Here is a 15,748-nt window from a genome sequence, read left to right as displayed (position 1 = left end):
GCACTCATACAACACAAAGGCAATGAAAAACATGGGTCAGCATTGGTGGTTCAGTGGTAGAATTCTCGCCTGCCATGCGGGAGACCCGGGTCCTATTCCTGGCCAATGCAATTCCTGTTTTGTGTTGCTACTCTTCCAGCTCTGGGTAACAGCCTTGTATCAATCACACCCCACTAGGGCTGCTGTCTAAGCATATCAGCATTGTTGGTTCAGTGGTAGATTACTTGCCTGCCACACAGAAGACCATGGTCCGATTCCCGTCCATTACAATTCCTGTTTTGTGTAGCTACTCTTCCAGCTCTGGGTAACAGCCTTGCAGTAATCACACCCCACTAGGGCTGCAGTATAAGCATATCAGCATTGGTGGTTCAGTGGTAGAATTCTCGCCTGCCACGCGGGAGACCCGGGTCTGATTCCCGGCCAATGCAAGTGCTGTTTTGTGTTGCTACTCTTCCAGCTTTGGGTAACAGCCTTGCATCAATCACACCCCACTAGGGCTGCAGAATAAGCATGTCAGCAACGGTGGTTCAGTGGTAGATTTCTCCCCTTCCCCATGAAAGACCCTGGTCAGATTCCCGTCCATTCCAATTCCTATTTTGTGTTGCTACTCTTCCAGCTCTGGGTAACAGCCTTGCAGCAATCACAACCCACTAGGGCTGCAGTATAAGCATATCAGCATTGCTGGTTCAGTGGTAGAAATCTCGCCTGCCACGTGGGAGACCTTGAGTTGATTCCTGGCTAATACAAATGCAGGTTTGTGTGGCTCCTTTTTCAGCTCTGGTTGACGGCCTTTTAGCACTCACACAACACAAAGGCAAGGAAGAACATGGGTCAGCATTGGTGGTTCAGTGGTAGAAACCTTGCCTGCCACGCGCGATACCCGGGTCCAATTCCCAGCCAATGCATTTCCTGTTTTGTGTTGCTACTCTTCCAGCTCTGGGTAACAGCCTTGCAGCAATCACACCCCACTAGGGCTGTAGCATAAGCATATCAGCATTGGTGGTTCAGTGGTAGAATTCTCGCCTGCCACGCGGGAGACCCGGGTCCGATTCCCGGTCAATGCAATTACTGTTTTGTGTTGCTACTCTTCCAGCTCTGGGTATCAGCCTTGCAGCAATCACACCCCACTAGGGCTGCAGTAACAGCTTATCAGCATTGGTGGTTCAGCGGTAGATTTCTTGCCTGCCACACAGAAGACCCTGGTCCGATTCCCATCCATTACAATTCCTGTTTTGTGTAGCTACTCTTCCAGCTCTGGGTAACAGCCTTGCATTAATCACACCCCACTAGGGCTGCAGAACAAGCATTTCAGCATTGGTGGTTCAGTGGTAGATTTCTCGCCTGCCACGGGGTGAGACCAAGGTCCGATTCCCGGCCAATGCAATTCCTGTTTTGTATTACTACTCTTCCAGCTCTGTGTAACAGCCTTGCAGCAATCACACTCCACTAGGGGCGCAGTATAAGCATATCAGTATTGGTGGTTCAGTGGTAGAATTCTCGCCTGCTACGCTGGAGACCTTGAGTCGATTCCCGGCTAATACAAGTGCGGTTTTGTGTGGCTCCTCTTTCAGCTCTGGTTGACGTCTTTTTAGCACTCACACAACACAAAGGCAGGGAAGAACATGGGTCAGCATTGGTGGCTCAGTGGTAGAGTTCTCGCCTGCCACGCGGGAGACCCGGGTCAGATTCCCGGCCAATGAAAATCCTGTTTTGTGTTGCTACTCTTCCAGCTCTGGATATCAGCCTTGCAGCAATCACACCCCACTAGGGCTGTAGTAAAACCATTTCAGCATTGGTGGTTCAGTGGTAGAACTCTCGCCTGCCACGCAGTGGACAAAGAGTTGATTCCTGGCTAATACAAGTGTGCTTTTGTGTGGCTACTTTTTCAGCTCTGGTTGACGGCCTTTTAGCACTCACACACTACAAAGGCAAAAAACTATATCAGTAAACATTGGTGGCTCAGTGGTAGAATTCTCGCCTGCCAGGTGGGAGACCCGGGTCTGATTCCCGACCAATGCAATACCTGTTTTGTGTTGCTACTCTTCCAGCTCTGCGTAACAGCCTTGCAGCAATCACACCCCACTAGGGTTGCAGTAAGACCATATCAGCATTGGTGGTTCAGTGGTAGAACTCTCGCCTGCCACGCGGTAGACCTTGAGTCGCTTCCGGGCTAATACAAGTGCAGTTTTGAGTGGCTCCTTTTTCAGCTCTGGTTGACAGCCTTTTAGCACTCACACAACACAAAGGCAAAAAGTAACATCGGTCAGCATTGGTGGCTCAGTGGTTGAATTCTCGCCTGCCATGCAGGAGACCCAGGTCCGATTCTCGGCCAATGCAATTCCTGTTTTGTGTTGCTACTCTTCCAGCTCTAGGTAACAGCTTTGCAGCAATCACACCCTACTAGGACAGTAGTATAATGATATCAGCATTGGTGGTTCAGTGGTAGATTTCTCACCTGCCACGCGGAAGACCCGGGTCCGATTCCCGGCCAATGCAATTACAGTTTGCGTTGCTACTCTTCCAGCTCTGGATAACAGCCTTGCATCAACCACACCCTACTAGGGGCGCAGTATAAGCATATCAGTATTTGTAGTTCAGTGGTAGATTTCTTGCCTGCCACACAGAAGACCCTGGTCCAATTCCCATCATTACAATTCCTGTTTTGTGTAGCTACTCTTCCAGTTCTGGGTAACAGCTTTGCATCAATCACACCCCACTAGGGCTGTAGAATAAGCATTTCAGCATTGGTGGTTTAGTGGTAGAATTCTCGCCTGCCATGTGGGAGACCTGGGTCCGATTCCCGGCCAATGCAATTCCTGTTTTGTGTTAATTCTCTTCCAGTTCTGGGTAACAGCTTTGCATCAATCACACCCCACTTGGGCTGCAGAATAAGCATATCAGCATTGGTGGTTCAGTAGTAGAATTTTCGCCTGCCACGCCGGAGACCTTGAGTCGATTCCCGGCTAATACATGTGCTGTTTTGAGTGGCTCCTGTTGCAGCTCTAGTTGATGGCCTTTTAGCACTCACACAACATAAAGGCAAGGAACAACATTGGTCAGCATTGTTCGTTCAGTGGTAGAATTCTCGCCTGCCACGCGGGAGACCCGGCTCCAATTCCCGGCCAATGCACCTTCTGATTTTGGTTGCTACTCTTCCAGCGCTGGGTAACAGCCTTGCAGCAATCACACTCCACTAGGGCTGCAATAAAACCATGTCAGCATTGGTGGTTTAGTTGTAGAATTCTCGCCTGCCACGCGGTAGACATTGAGTCGCTTCCCGCCTAATACAAGTGCAGTTTTGTGTTGTTCCTTTTTCAGCTCTGGTTGACGGCCTTTTAGCACTCACACACACAAAGGCAAGGAAGAACACGGGTCAGCATTGGAGGTTCAGTGGTAGAATTCTCGCCTGCCACGCGGGAGACCCGGATTCGATTCCCGGCCAATGCAATTCCTGTTTTGTGTTGCTACTCTTCCAGCTTTGGGTATCAGCCTTGCAGCAATCACACCCCACTAGGGCTGCAGTATAAGCATATCAGCATTGTTGCTTCAGTGGTAGATTTCTTGCCTGCCACACAGAAGACCGTGGTCCGATTCCCGTCCATTACAATTGCTGTTTTGTGTAGCTACTCTTCCAGCTCTGGGTAACAGCCTTGCATTAATCCTTGCAGTGCTCCTTCATTGCTGAGCTTGACTTGTCATTTACTATCGCCCACCCACTCGTCACATTATGTAAGAAATTAGCGGAGGATAGACCCGCCTTGGTGCATCTGTCTGTCTCCAGGCAGCACGCAAGCTATCTTCTTACACACGGCATCTTGCCAGAGTTTAAAAAAAAACGTCTGTCTGAGAAGCTTAAGAATGGCATGTTTTCAGTCAACATTGACGAGGCCACGGACAAAAGTATGGATAAAATTCTTAATGTACTGGTCCGATTTTATGACGAGGATGCAGGCAGTGTGAAAACACAGCATCTTGCCAGCAAAAAAGTAAATATTGCGAATGCCTCAGCTTTGATGCTGGAACTAAATGACGTCCTGCACTCATATGGGCTAAAGTGGAGGCAGGTCACCAGTATGCTACTAGACAATTGCGCAGTGATGAGGGGGAAGAAGTTGGGGCTTGAGACCCTAGCTAGAAAGGAGAACCCCAATCTGTTGGACATTTTGGGAGACACCGTCCATATGGTGTCAAATGCGGCTAAGGCTCTCATGAGCCCATTTCAATCAGAGGTGGAAGATTTTTGCTCTGATGTTTATAATGACATAGAGAAGTCCCCCAAGCAGAAGGAGATTTTTGCACAATTTCAGAGTTTACTCCATCTCCCCCCCCAAGAGCTTGATAAGGCCCATTAGTAACCGATTCATTCAGATGCTTGAAGTCTGCAGTAGAATGAATGAACTACTGGATGTACTCGTGGTGCACTACTATCATGTCCTGGACCCAAATGAGGAACACAAATACAGGTAGGCCTAATAAAACTCTTTTTAATAATAACAGGTGTGATGTATTTAATGTTTGTTATTTAGTTTAGTTAGATTAAGCTCATTATGGAATGTACAGGAGGCCTAATGATGCAACATCTTTTGAGATATTTTTTTAAATGGTTATGGTAGGTGTTAGGAAAATAGCAAATTATCAGCATATCAAGGTAATAGGCTATATATATATATATATATATATATATATATATATATATATATATATATATATATATATATGTGTGTGTGTGTGTGTGTGTGTGTGTACTACAGAAGGCTTCTTAATCAGGTTTTTGAGCGGCATGACCTCACAACTGAGGAAAAGGCCAGGATAGTAGTTCTTCAGAAAGAGCAGGCAGCAGCGTCCCGGACGGGAACACAAGTTAACCAAGACCGAAAAGATCGCACCTCTGTGCTCATTTCAGAGTTTGACAGAGTAAAAGTCTTGATTGACTTATACAGAGGTATCTTTTGTATGACTAGGCAAACTTAATGCAACTTGAACTTGATGTTGTATTGGTTAAATATTTTTGTGTTTTTAGTGTTTGTAGTCCACTAGCACCTGATCTAACAAATTACCTAAGTCATGATACAATGAAACAGTCAGGTCTTTTCTACAGCAACAATAACCAAATTAATGAGAATATGATCAACATTTAAGTACTGTGTGATGTTGTGAAGAACTATGTGTCAAGGTAACAGTTTCCTATAATTTACTCCTGTACATGAAAGTGAGTAACATATTCAAAAGCCATCTCTGTAGTCTCATTACAGAGTCTAATCTAATTTTTATTTATCAGAGGATGCAAGACCTAGACTTGATACCTAGAAACATATGATGTCACCTCAAAGGCTATTTTTTGCATTGTGTCAGAAAGAAAAATGTTTTGTTATACAGTCATCTTGGAATATATCAAAAAGTAATTCCCTCTGTTATATGTATGGCAGTATGACTAGTGTTCTGATCTAATTAATGTTTTGCTGGAAATAAATTTAGTTGTATTATTATTTAGTCACAGTATATATTGTATTTTAAATACATAATCATACTTTTGTTCAGTTATTTCCCACACCAGTCATGAGTTTTAATTGCTCAAATTGAATTATTTATTTTTTCTTATATTTGCAGGGGTCCTTCTGACATTTCAGAGATTTGTCAAAAAGCTTCAACATGAAAAGCCAATGGTGCATTTGTTGCATGTGGAAATGGTGGCCCTTGTTAAAGAGCTCCTGAGCAAATTTATGAGACCAAAGGCTGTTCCACTGAGTCACAAGGAGATTCTCAAGGTTGATGTACGGAGCAGGGATTTGCAACTGTCAAACCAGAGGCTCTCTGTTGGACAATTCTGCTACAATTCAATGAACAAAGCTCGTGTGGAGAGGAAGGTATGGGTTGGACATATCTATGACTCTCTCAGAGAAGGGTATATGAGGTCAGCAGAGTTTCTGCTAAAAAACCTTCCCCTGGATAACATCATATCGCCGTCTCTAATTCAATCCGATGCAGTTGTTGGAGCATTCACTACATTAGGAAAGGCCTTGCCAAATGTTGTCCCTCCAGAAGAGATTGGTCAGCTGGTTGAAGAATGTCGGGCCTACCAGATGGATGCGGACATGCTTCTTCGTGTACCAAACTACATTGAAGGGGACTGTCGAGTTGATGTAGACTGGTGGAGCCATGTTGCTTCCTTGAAAAATGCAAAAAGAGGTGTGAGGTATCCCACCCTGTGCAAACTTGTTTTTGTCCATTTTTACAGGCCCCTTGGTGGAAGGATCATTCAATTTAATGGATGATATCCTAGAGTCTGACAGGTGCTCCATTAATGTGGAAACATATGAGAGCCTCGCAGTGATCAGGTCCACACTTAAGGCCAGGGACTGGACAGCCTCAACTATGAACATTGACCAGCCTTTAAGGCGATCCTGCCTTTCCTCATTCCAAAACTACCAATTACATTTAAAGAAAAAGAAAGAGACTGCACAGGCACTAAAGCAGAAAAGGCTTAGTGAGGCAGCAAGGATTCTGTCCTCAAAGGAGGCAAACAAATTGGCTCAACAGGCCCGAAAAATCAAAAGGCCAGCAAAATCCTCTTCTGCACAAGCCTCCAATTCCTCTTGCTCAACAGGCCCTCCTGAAAAAGAGAAGACCACCCCAATCCTCCTCTGCACAAGCCTCCACCACCTCTGCTCAAGCCACCACCACCTCTGCTCAACAGTCTTAACCTCTGTACAAGTCACCACCTCCTCTGCACAAGCCTCCACTTCCTCTGCTCAACAGGCCCACCTGAAAAAGAGAAGACAACCCTAACCCTCCTCTGCACAAGCCTCCACCACCTCTGCACAAGCCTCCACCACCTCTGCACAAGCCACCAACTCCTCTGGTCAACAGGCCCTGGAAGACCACCCCAACCCTCCTCAGCACCAGTCTCCACATCATCTGCACCAACACAGTGTTTACTCTCTTTTATCAATCCAAAGCATCATCAAACATGTTAAAAAGAAAAGGTTCTGAGGACCCAAAACAATGTTTATCAAAAAGGAAGAAATGAAGGGATGGAGACATGTTTTCCACACTGTCTTTTACAGTTATTTATTTTGTTTTTTTCAGTTCAGTGGTCACCATTTGCATGTTTTGGACCAAAATCTAAGTTCAGAAAGGAAAAAATAAAGGGAAGGAGAAATGTTTTTTTGTTAATCCCATACTGTCTTTTACAGTATATTTATTTATTATGGTTTTTCAGTTGAATGGTGCATATTTTGCAATTAAATTTGATAAAGAAAAATGAATGTGTGTCCTTTTCATGTGCTTTAGTTAATCAATTCCTGTGTACTTTGGAGTACTATTATTGCCACTTACTGACCTGTCTTGGTATGGCTGTAGCATCTGTAGCATTTACTTCCAGTGATTGTTCTAAGATGGGCTAATAATGTCAATCTAGGCACTGAACATATTGAGAAGAAAATGCTAGGTTTTCTTGAATAATACTGGGGGCATAATGCAAATAGGAAAATATCTAAAAAGAGCCACTTGACAATAATGAAGATCAGGGTTACACATGGGCTGTTAATATATTTGGGCCCAGGGGCCCACAAGTTATGAGTTAAAAGTGCGTTGCATACATAGTACCCCCACCCCTACTCACCTCAGGGGCAAGGAAAAAAAGTTCAGGCTCAGGAATTTTTTCCACTATCAGCCCTGCAACTGTTACGAACAAGACTATATATATATATGAAGTGAAACGGGCCGGAGTATAGTAAAAAGGTTTGGAGTGTTGTTCACTTGCTTAACAATTAAAGCAGTTCACATTGAGGTTGCTGATTGTTTGGACATTGACTAACGCATTAATGTATATATACTTATATATAAATATATATACAGTCTTGTATCAGTTATTTATAAAAAAAATTGGGGGTGGGGGGAATAAACAGGGAGGCTAATAACTCTGACTTCAACTGTATATCTGTGTGTGTGTATGAGTATATGTATATGGCTACTTTTATACTTTTTTTTGCAAAAGATTCTGACTTTCGTGCAGGATTGATTCTGCTGTCCCATGTCTTCAAAGAAAAAGTTGAGAATTTGATCACACTGGGAGAGGTATGGAACTTAGCTGAACTCTCGCTTTCTAATAGTCTTGATACATGTTTCTTATAGATGGTTAACTTTTTTTTTTTTTTTTACTTTTTACAGTGTGATGCTGAGACTCCATACCCAACCATACAATTGGCAGAAACTGACTGGAAAATGGCTTTCTCCAAGAGGGCACAATTTTTTGTCAAAGTGGATGGTGTGGAGGTGTGCAGGGCAATGGGAGCTGAAGAAGGAATCATTGCAGCCTTCAGTGCTTATTATGTATTCAACTTGGCTTATCCACCATATATGAAGAATACACTGACCTTCCTGCAGCATGCCATAGCCAAGATTACTGAGGAGGGTGGCAAGCCCCTTCCAATAACGGTCACCCAAATAATTAATATCCTGTGCTAAAAATGCCACAGCCATATCGATGCACAAGGTGTGGAAGGAAAACCTTCACCTTAATGAAACTAATTCAACATGTTGGCCTGGTTCACAACCATGAACCAAATTTCAACATCACTTGTGGACTGAATGATTGCAAGTCATCTTTTACACTATATGAGTCTTTTAGGCGTCATGTCTATCGAAAACACAGGAAGCTTGTTCTGCCTCGTGATGACCTGGATGCTACTGAAAACATGGACCATGATTTTGAAAACATTGACTGTCACAATGATCTGGAAAATACCAACGAGCTACAGCCTTTGGCAGATGAAATGCCTCCACCTAGTAGGAATGAGCTTTTGGCTAACTTTAAAGAAAATCTCTTCAGTTTAATTCTTAAATGTAGAGAAAAAAATCACATTCCTCAGACTGTCCAGCACGAAATAGTTAATGACATGAATTTTTTATTTTGTTATTTTAAAGAAAATTACGACTCTTTTATTTCTTACCATCTCTTCAAAAAAAATGGGTTCAACATTTCAGAATGTCCTGAAACCAGACAAATGGTACAGTCAAGGGACTTCTTTGAAGAAGCTTCAAAAATTGTTAGCTCTCCACACATGTTAAAAGAGCACTGTAAATCTAAGCTTAGGCTGATTGAACCAGTACATCACATTTTGAGGTCACCGAGTGGACACAAAGTAGGCACCTATTCATATGTACCTATTACTGAGGTTTTAACTAACTACTGCTCACGTGACGACATATTTGATGAAATTCAGACAAATAACTATTTACACAAAGATCCAGATTACCTAAATGACTACACAAATGGTACATGTTTCAAGGAACATTCCTACTTTAAAGTCAACCCACATGCTTTAGAATTTGACGTTGTCAACCCGCTAGGTTAAAAAAAAGCAAGCACAAGCTTTGTGCTTTTTACTATACTGAAGGCAACCTTAAACACTCCTCAAAACTGAAGCACATTCACCTTGCTTTATTAGTATGACAAACCTTTGTAAAAAACTGTGGATTAGCAACCATTTTAAAACCAATGTTGGATGACCTGAAAAAACTTGAACGTGAAGGGTTCATGATAACTGTAGGTGGGATTGAGCAGACTGTTCATGCTGCACTAGCAACATTTTCGGCAGACAATCTTTCAGCACATATGTTAGCTGGTTTTACGATGTCATTTAACTCTGCTAGAGTTTGCCGCTATTGCATGGCAACCCACACAGACGTAAAAGATAAATTTACTGAAAGTGATTTTGTTTTAAGAACTCCAGAGGAACATCTCTACCATCTAACATGCATTGAAAACGCAAATGATCGAAGAACATATGGTGTAAACTATTCATCACCATTTAGTGAATTGAACTATTTTGACGTGACAGACATTTCCACCTGATATAATGCATGATTTGTTGGAGGGAGTTATTCCTCTAATAATAAAACTTGTTCTGAGCTGGGCTCACAAAGAAAAACATATCACTATTAAGGAGTTAAATGATTAACTTGAGCAACTCTCTATTGGTCAAAATGACAAAAAAAAAAAAAAAAAAAAAACAGTGCATTTGTCAGAGCGAAGCTTACACAAATCTGGAATTGCTGGGTCTGCCTCACAAAATGGTTTTTGTTTAGGATTTTGCCATTTTTAATGGCACACCGTATTCCTCCCAACAGTAAACAGTGGAATGTTTTTCTGTTGTGTTGTGACATTGTTGACATTGTAATTGCCCCAAGAGTGAAAAGGGAAAACCTGGCAATGTTAGATACACTGGTGTTTGAGTTTTTGACACAGCTAAGGGATGTTTTTGGGGATGTTGTGACACCCAAGTGTCATTTTTTGATACATTACTCAAGACTAACATCTATATTTGAACCTTTGCGCTTGCTTTGGTGCATGCGTTTTGAGGCTAAACACCAGTATTTTAAGAATGTTGCTAGCAGCTGTAGAAACTTTATTAACATTGCCAAAACCTTAAGTGAGAGGCACCAAATGAAACAATGCTGGGAATTTTCCACACCTTGTATTCTTGATGAGTTTGAGTGCACTGTTAGACCTTACTGGGTTTTTTTACAGTAGAATACTGGCAACACTGTTGCCAGCCACTCACTGTAAAAGTTTGGTTACAGTAAGTAACTGGCAACAGTGTTGCCAGTTAATTACTGTAACTGAACTATTACAGTGAGTGGCTGGCAACAGTGTTGCCAGTAATTTACTGTAACTGAACCATTACAGTGAGTAGCTGGCAACAGTGTGTGGCGAGATGGATGCTTTAATGTTTATTTTTCTCAAGTGCCACTAGGGGGCGCTGCTCCGACCGGTCCTTCCTATCGCTTCCAGACAATACTTCCGGGGGTCGGAAGGAAGCGGAAGGGCAGGTAAACAATCGGAGATTATAAAAGAGGGAGAAAAGGCCAGAGAAGGGGCTTCTTGTTGTTTTGGTGTCGGGTATTTGGTGGCAAGAATTGGAGAAGGAGGAGAAGAACGGTGTAAGGTGGAGAGCTTGTTGGTTTCAATGACTGTGTGAGGAAAAAACTGAGGGGTGGAAGCAATTCGTGGACGTGGTGACCAGGCGATCTCTAAGTATTGTGTGCGAGGGGTCTGAAATTCTCGATGGAAAAAGTGGACCTGTGCAGAACGGCTTCGGTGTCCCTGGGTCAGTAACTTTTGTCCATTTGCATCCATTCATACACCCACACATTCCACACACACATTACAACATTATCACATAGGCTTTCTTTACATTTTTTCCCTCTCTTGTTTCCAGTCGATCAGCCACACATTATTATTGTTTGTTTGTTTGTTTGTTTGTTTTCTTTTGGGTTATCTAAACATTATTATTGAAGTGTTTGAATTGTTTGTTTGATGTTTCCTTTTGTTACCTAAGAAGTGCTAATTTTGACTATGATCTATGACTGAACAGTGATTAAAAGTATATATTTTGATTTAGAAAACCTTTTTGTTGTACTGCTTGTTAAAAATATACCAGTTAATTTAATTTAAAGTGTGTGTTGGGTTATCTTTATTTTCTTCTCTTTGTGTGTATGGTGGTTGAGTGTTTGCCGCGGCTATCCAGGGTTTTAATTTAATTTTTGGCAAGTTAATCTTGTCTGGCGCCCAAAGATTTATTAATTCTGGTAACTATTTATTTTTTTTTTTGTTTGAGGTCCGCTGGCAGTGGGATTAAGGGACGTGTGAAAGTCAGCTAGTGCAGTACCCACGTGGACCAGCGGTTGAGCGTTCGGCTGCGGTGCAGGAGGTCCCGTGTTCGAATCCCGCAGAGTTCAGTTTTTGAGATTTGAATTATTTTTTTTTTCTTATTATAAACTGTATATAAGATTTATTTATTACAAACAACCACCGTCACATAAGTGGCGCCCAACGTGGGGTCCTGAACACTTAAAAAAAAAAAAAAAAAAAAAAAAAAAAAACAAACTGAACACTTTAAAAGACATTGAACACCATTGAAACCTTACTTTATTTTGGGAAATTTTGAACTTTGAAACTCATTTGAATTGTTTGACTGATTTCAGTTGACAACAACCTTTTGACTTTTTGAACTGTTTTGCTTTACTGACAAAGACTTTGGAAAAAAAAAAAATTTTTTGTTAAAAAAAAAAAAAAAAAAAAAAAAGTTGTTATAGAACATTTGTGTCATTGTACAGGAATTGTACTGATTTTGTATACCTTGTGAATTTGGTACTTGTGGTACTTTTGACCTCTCTCTCTCTATATATATTTTTGTGACCACATTGCCTAAAAAGTCAACATTTTCTTTTTTGATTTTTATTTTTTCAAAACCCTTAGATTACACTCATACACACTATAAACATGGCCAACGTCAATCCTTCCCCTTCAACTTCCGTGGATATTGATCCACCAGATATAGCCACTCCAGTTTGGCCACCAGTGCAGCAAAGACAGTTCTCATCACCTTCCAACATTCCCACATACCACTCCACACCCACTCAGTTAGACCCTTATGGAAGGACTCATGTGCATTTCCACACCACCACTCCAGGTGTTACTTCTACAGTTCAACCTGACCCAATGCAACTGTGCACAAGTGCATCTATGGTAGAATCACCGCCCTCCACAGCAACCCAGCATGCTCTTCCTGGATACCTCCCTACACCTGGAAGAGAAATTCATCAACTTACTGCTCATGTACAAGGAAACTGGGATCGTGTATTTGACTGTCTGAAACGGCAAGATAAAGCTGTGAAGGAACTCACCGAAAAATCGTCTAAATCTTTTTTCCTGCATGAAACAAAGCTTGCAAAAATGGAATCCACTCATCAGCAACTCCTGAACACCTTAACTGCACAACGAAAAGATGACACAGAAACAGCGGATCAACTCACTAAAGCTGTGAAGGTGATGGTGACACAAGAAATCCAAAGGAGTGAAAGTACCTTAATTTCAGAGATTCGTTTCATGGTGGAACAAGCTCAGCTGGAATTGCAGAAGGATATTCAAGCTACCAAGGAACACTCTGACAAGAATTTTGAACGCCTTTCCAGTGATCTAAATCACTGCAGCACTGAAATTAATGCCATAAAAAACCAACTTGACTATCTTCAAAAAGAAGTAAGTGATGTGATCCTACCTATAAAGCAAGTGTCTGATCCTCCAAGCAGTGCACCTGTATCCGTTTCAACACAGTCTTCATCTTCAGTGACTGCTCCAATGCCTTTTCAAACACCTGTTATAAAAAGTGATCATTTAAAGTTAACTTTTCCAACGTTTGGAAGACCTTCGGATGATGCTGATCCACTGCTATATGTAACACGCTGCAAAGATTTCCTGGCCTTACACCCTCTAGATGATCCAGACATCCTAGCTACCTTCCGCACTGTCCTGTACGGTACAGCCCGGGATTGGTGGGAAGTGGCTCGCTCTGCTATTTCCACATGGAGTGAGTTTGAAACTGCTTTTCTCTCAGCTTTCCTTTCAGAAGACTATGAGGATGAGCTGGCAGAGAGGGTTAGAACTAGAACACAAGCAGAGAAAGAGTCAATTAGAGACTTTGCTTTTACATACAGAGCAATGTGTAAACGATGGAAGCCCACACTAACTGAGAGTGAATTAGTAAAAATGATTCTAAAAAACATAAAACCTCACCTAGCCAGCCAACTTCGAAGCCGTGTCCATACAGTGGATGAGTTGGTTAAACTGGGCCTTCAGCTTGAGAAGGATTATGTTCAGCAGTTACATTATGTAGAACATGTGACTCAACCCTCACCACAAAGAATTGCCCCCAACCGAGTTGAGAAACCTCCAGTTTTGTGTTGGAGATGCAAAGGTCTGCATCCACCAGGTAGTTGTCCTCACTATTCCTCCTCGGTGCAAACCACTCAATCATCTAGTCACCCTCCTCCTACAGGAAATAAACGTCATTTTCAGACCCAAAAGCACGGAGGTAATCCATCTAACAATGCCATGTCTATTACACTTCCTTCAAAGCCATTACCCAAGTCGACTGTTACTAAATCTGTGGTCATACCACAACAGCTGATAGTTCCAATTTACATTGGGGCTTGGAGAGGAAAAGCCATATTGGATACGGGTGCCAGTTACACTTTACTCCATGAGAGTTTGTGGAAGGAGATCGATCCCCAAGCCAGCCTCCATCCCTGGACACTTGGCCCACTCTATCTGGCCAATGGAGAAGCCGAAGTTCCTTTAGGATGGACGAATTTTGAAATCATATTGCATGACAAAGTTTTTCCTACTCAAGCTGCCATTCTCACTCCAAAAGCCTTGGCTTACTCTGTAGTCTTGGGTTTAGATTTCATTTATTCAAGTGGTCTACAGATTAATGTAGTTGACCAGACATACTCTTTTAAGTCCAACCCTAATGAAGAGTACCCTTTTCAACCTGGACATGCTAGTGTTCCTGTGGGAAGATCCCAACATTTGAACAAAAATGCACAAACCCAACATTCAAGTAAGACACTATCTCTGCTCAGCTCTATTCCTCCACCATTACCGTTTCCAGTAGTATCCCAACTTGCACCCAGTAGTGATGATCAAGCTCTGATTGAGATGGCTGTTGCCGAAGCCCACTTACCACTAGAAAGTAAGCCACAGTTACTTCATCTTCTCCAGTCAAACCCAAAAGTCTGTACTCTTCAGCTTGGAAGAACCACTGTTCTTCAACATTGCATTTACACCACTCACCCAGTACCCGTTAAGCAACGTCCTTATCGGTTGACACCTGGAAAACAAGCCATAGTAGAGGAACAGATTGAAGAGATGCTAAAGGCTGGTGTCATCGAACAGTCTTGTTCTCCATGGGCATCTCCAGTAGTTCTTGTTCCTAAGAAAGACAACAGTCTTAGGTTCTGTGTGGACTACAGAAAATTAAATGCGATGACAGAAAGTGATGCTTATCCAATACCTAACATCACAGAGATTTTAGAGTCTCTTTCTGGAGCATCCACATTCTCATCCTTGGACCTCAACTGTGGATTTTGGCAGGTACCAATGGATGACAAAAGCAAGTTGATGACTGCATTCATCACCTCTAGAGGGTTATATCATTTTAATGTTATGCCCTTTGGACTGAAAAATGCTCCTGCTACCTTCCAACGTTTGATGGAAATCGTCCTGAGAGATTTACTTGGGAAAATTTGCTACGTCTATATTGACGACATTGTCATTTACTCACCCACCTTGACCCAACATCTTCACGACATCCAGACCATCTTGGAGAGACTGGAAAAAGCAGGTCTAACCCTAAACCTAAAAAAATGTTCCTTTTGCCTACCTGAAATTACCTTTCTAGGACACGTAGTGAGTCACCAAGGAGTTGCAGCTGACCCCAAGAAGGTAGAGGTCATTCACGCTTACCCAGTCCCACAAAACCTTAAGGATGTTCAGCGATTCTTAGGACTGGCAGGATGGTATCACCGTTTTGTACCAAATTTTTCACGCATTGCTGAACCACTGAATAATCTGAAAAAGAAAGGACGACAATTCAAGTGGGATTCACTATGCCAGCAAGCATTTGAGAATCTAAAGTTCTGTCTTACCACACCTCCCATCCTGGGCCATCCAGATCTTAACATACCTTTTACTGTGTATACTGATGCCAGTGACTCAGGACTAGGGGCTGTTTTGACCCAGCGTAAAGAGCAGGGTGGCGAAGAAGTAATTGCTTATGCCAGTAGAACCTTGACTAAGGCAGAAGTGAATTACTCCACCACGGAGAAAGAGTGTCTGGCTGTGGTGTGGGCTTTAGACAAGTGGCAACACTACCTGGAACCTAGAATGTTTACAGTGGTTACA

General features: G+C 42.4%; 1 protein-coding gene, 1 non-coding gene and 1 pseudogene across 5 annotated transcripts in view; 2 read left to right on the top strand and 1 right to left on the bottom strand.

Moving 5' to 3' along the window:
* Positions 1 to 15,748, bottom strand: part of zgc:113135 — a 1,020,739-nt gene that overhangs the window by 210,095 nt on the left and 794,896 nt on the right. The window lies entirely within an intron of this gene.
* On the top strand, positions 994 to 1,064 carry trnag-gcc (transfer RNA glycine (anticodon GCC)). The gene has a single exon. It is a non-coding gene; the product is annotated as a tRNA-Gly (tRNA).
* Positions 3,660 to 6,840, top strand: LOC147845060 (uncharacterized; annotated as a pseudogene).

The sequence above is a fragment of the Danio rerio genome, chromosome 4 (genome assembly GCF_052040795.2).
Source record: "Danio rerio strain M-AB ecotype USA chromosome 4, GRCz13ab, whole genome shotgun sequence".
In the NCBI taxonomy this organism is placed as follows: domain Eukaryota; kingdom Metazoa; phylum Chordata; class Actinopteri; order Cypriniformes; family Danionidae; genus Danio; species Danio rerio.
This window is presented reverse-complemented; position numbering and strand designations above follow the sequence as displayed.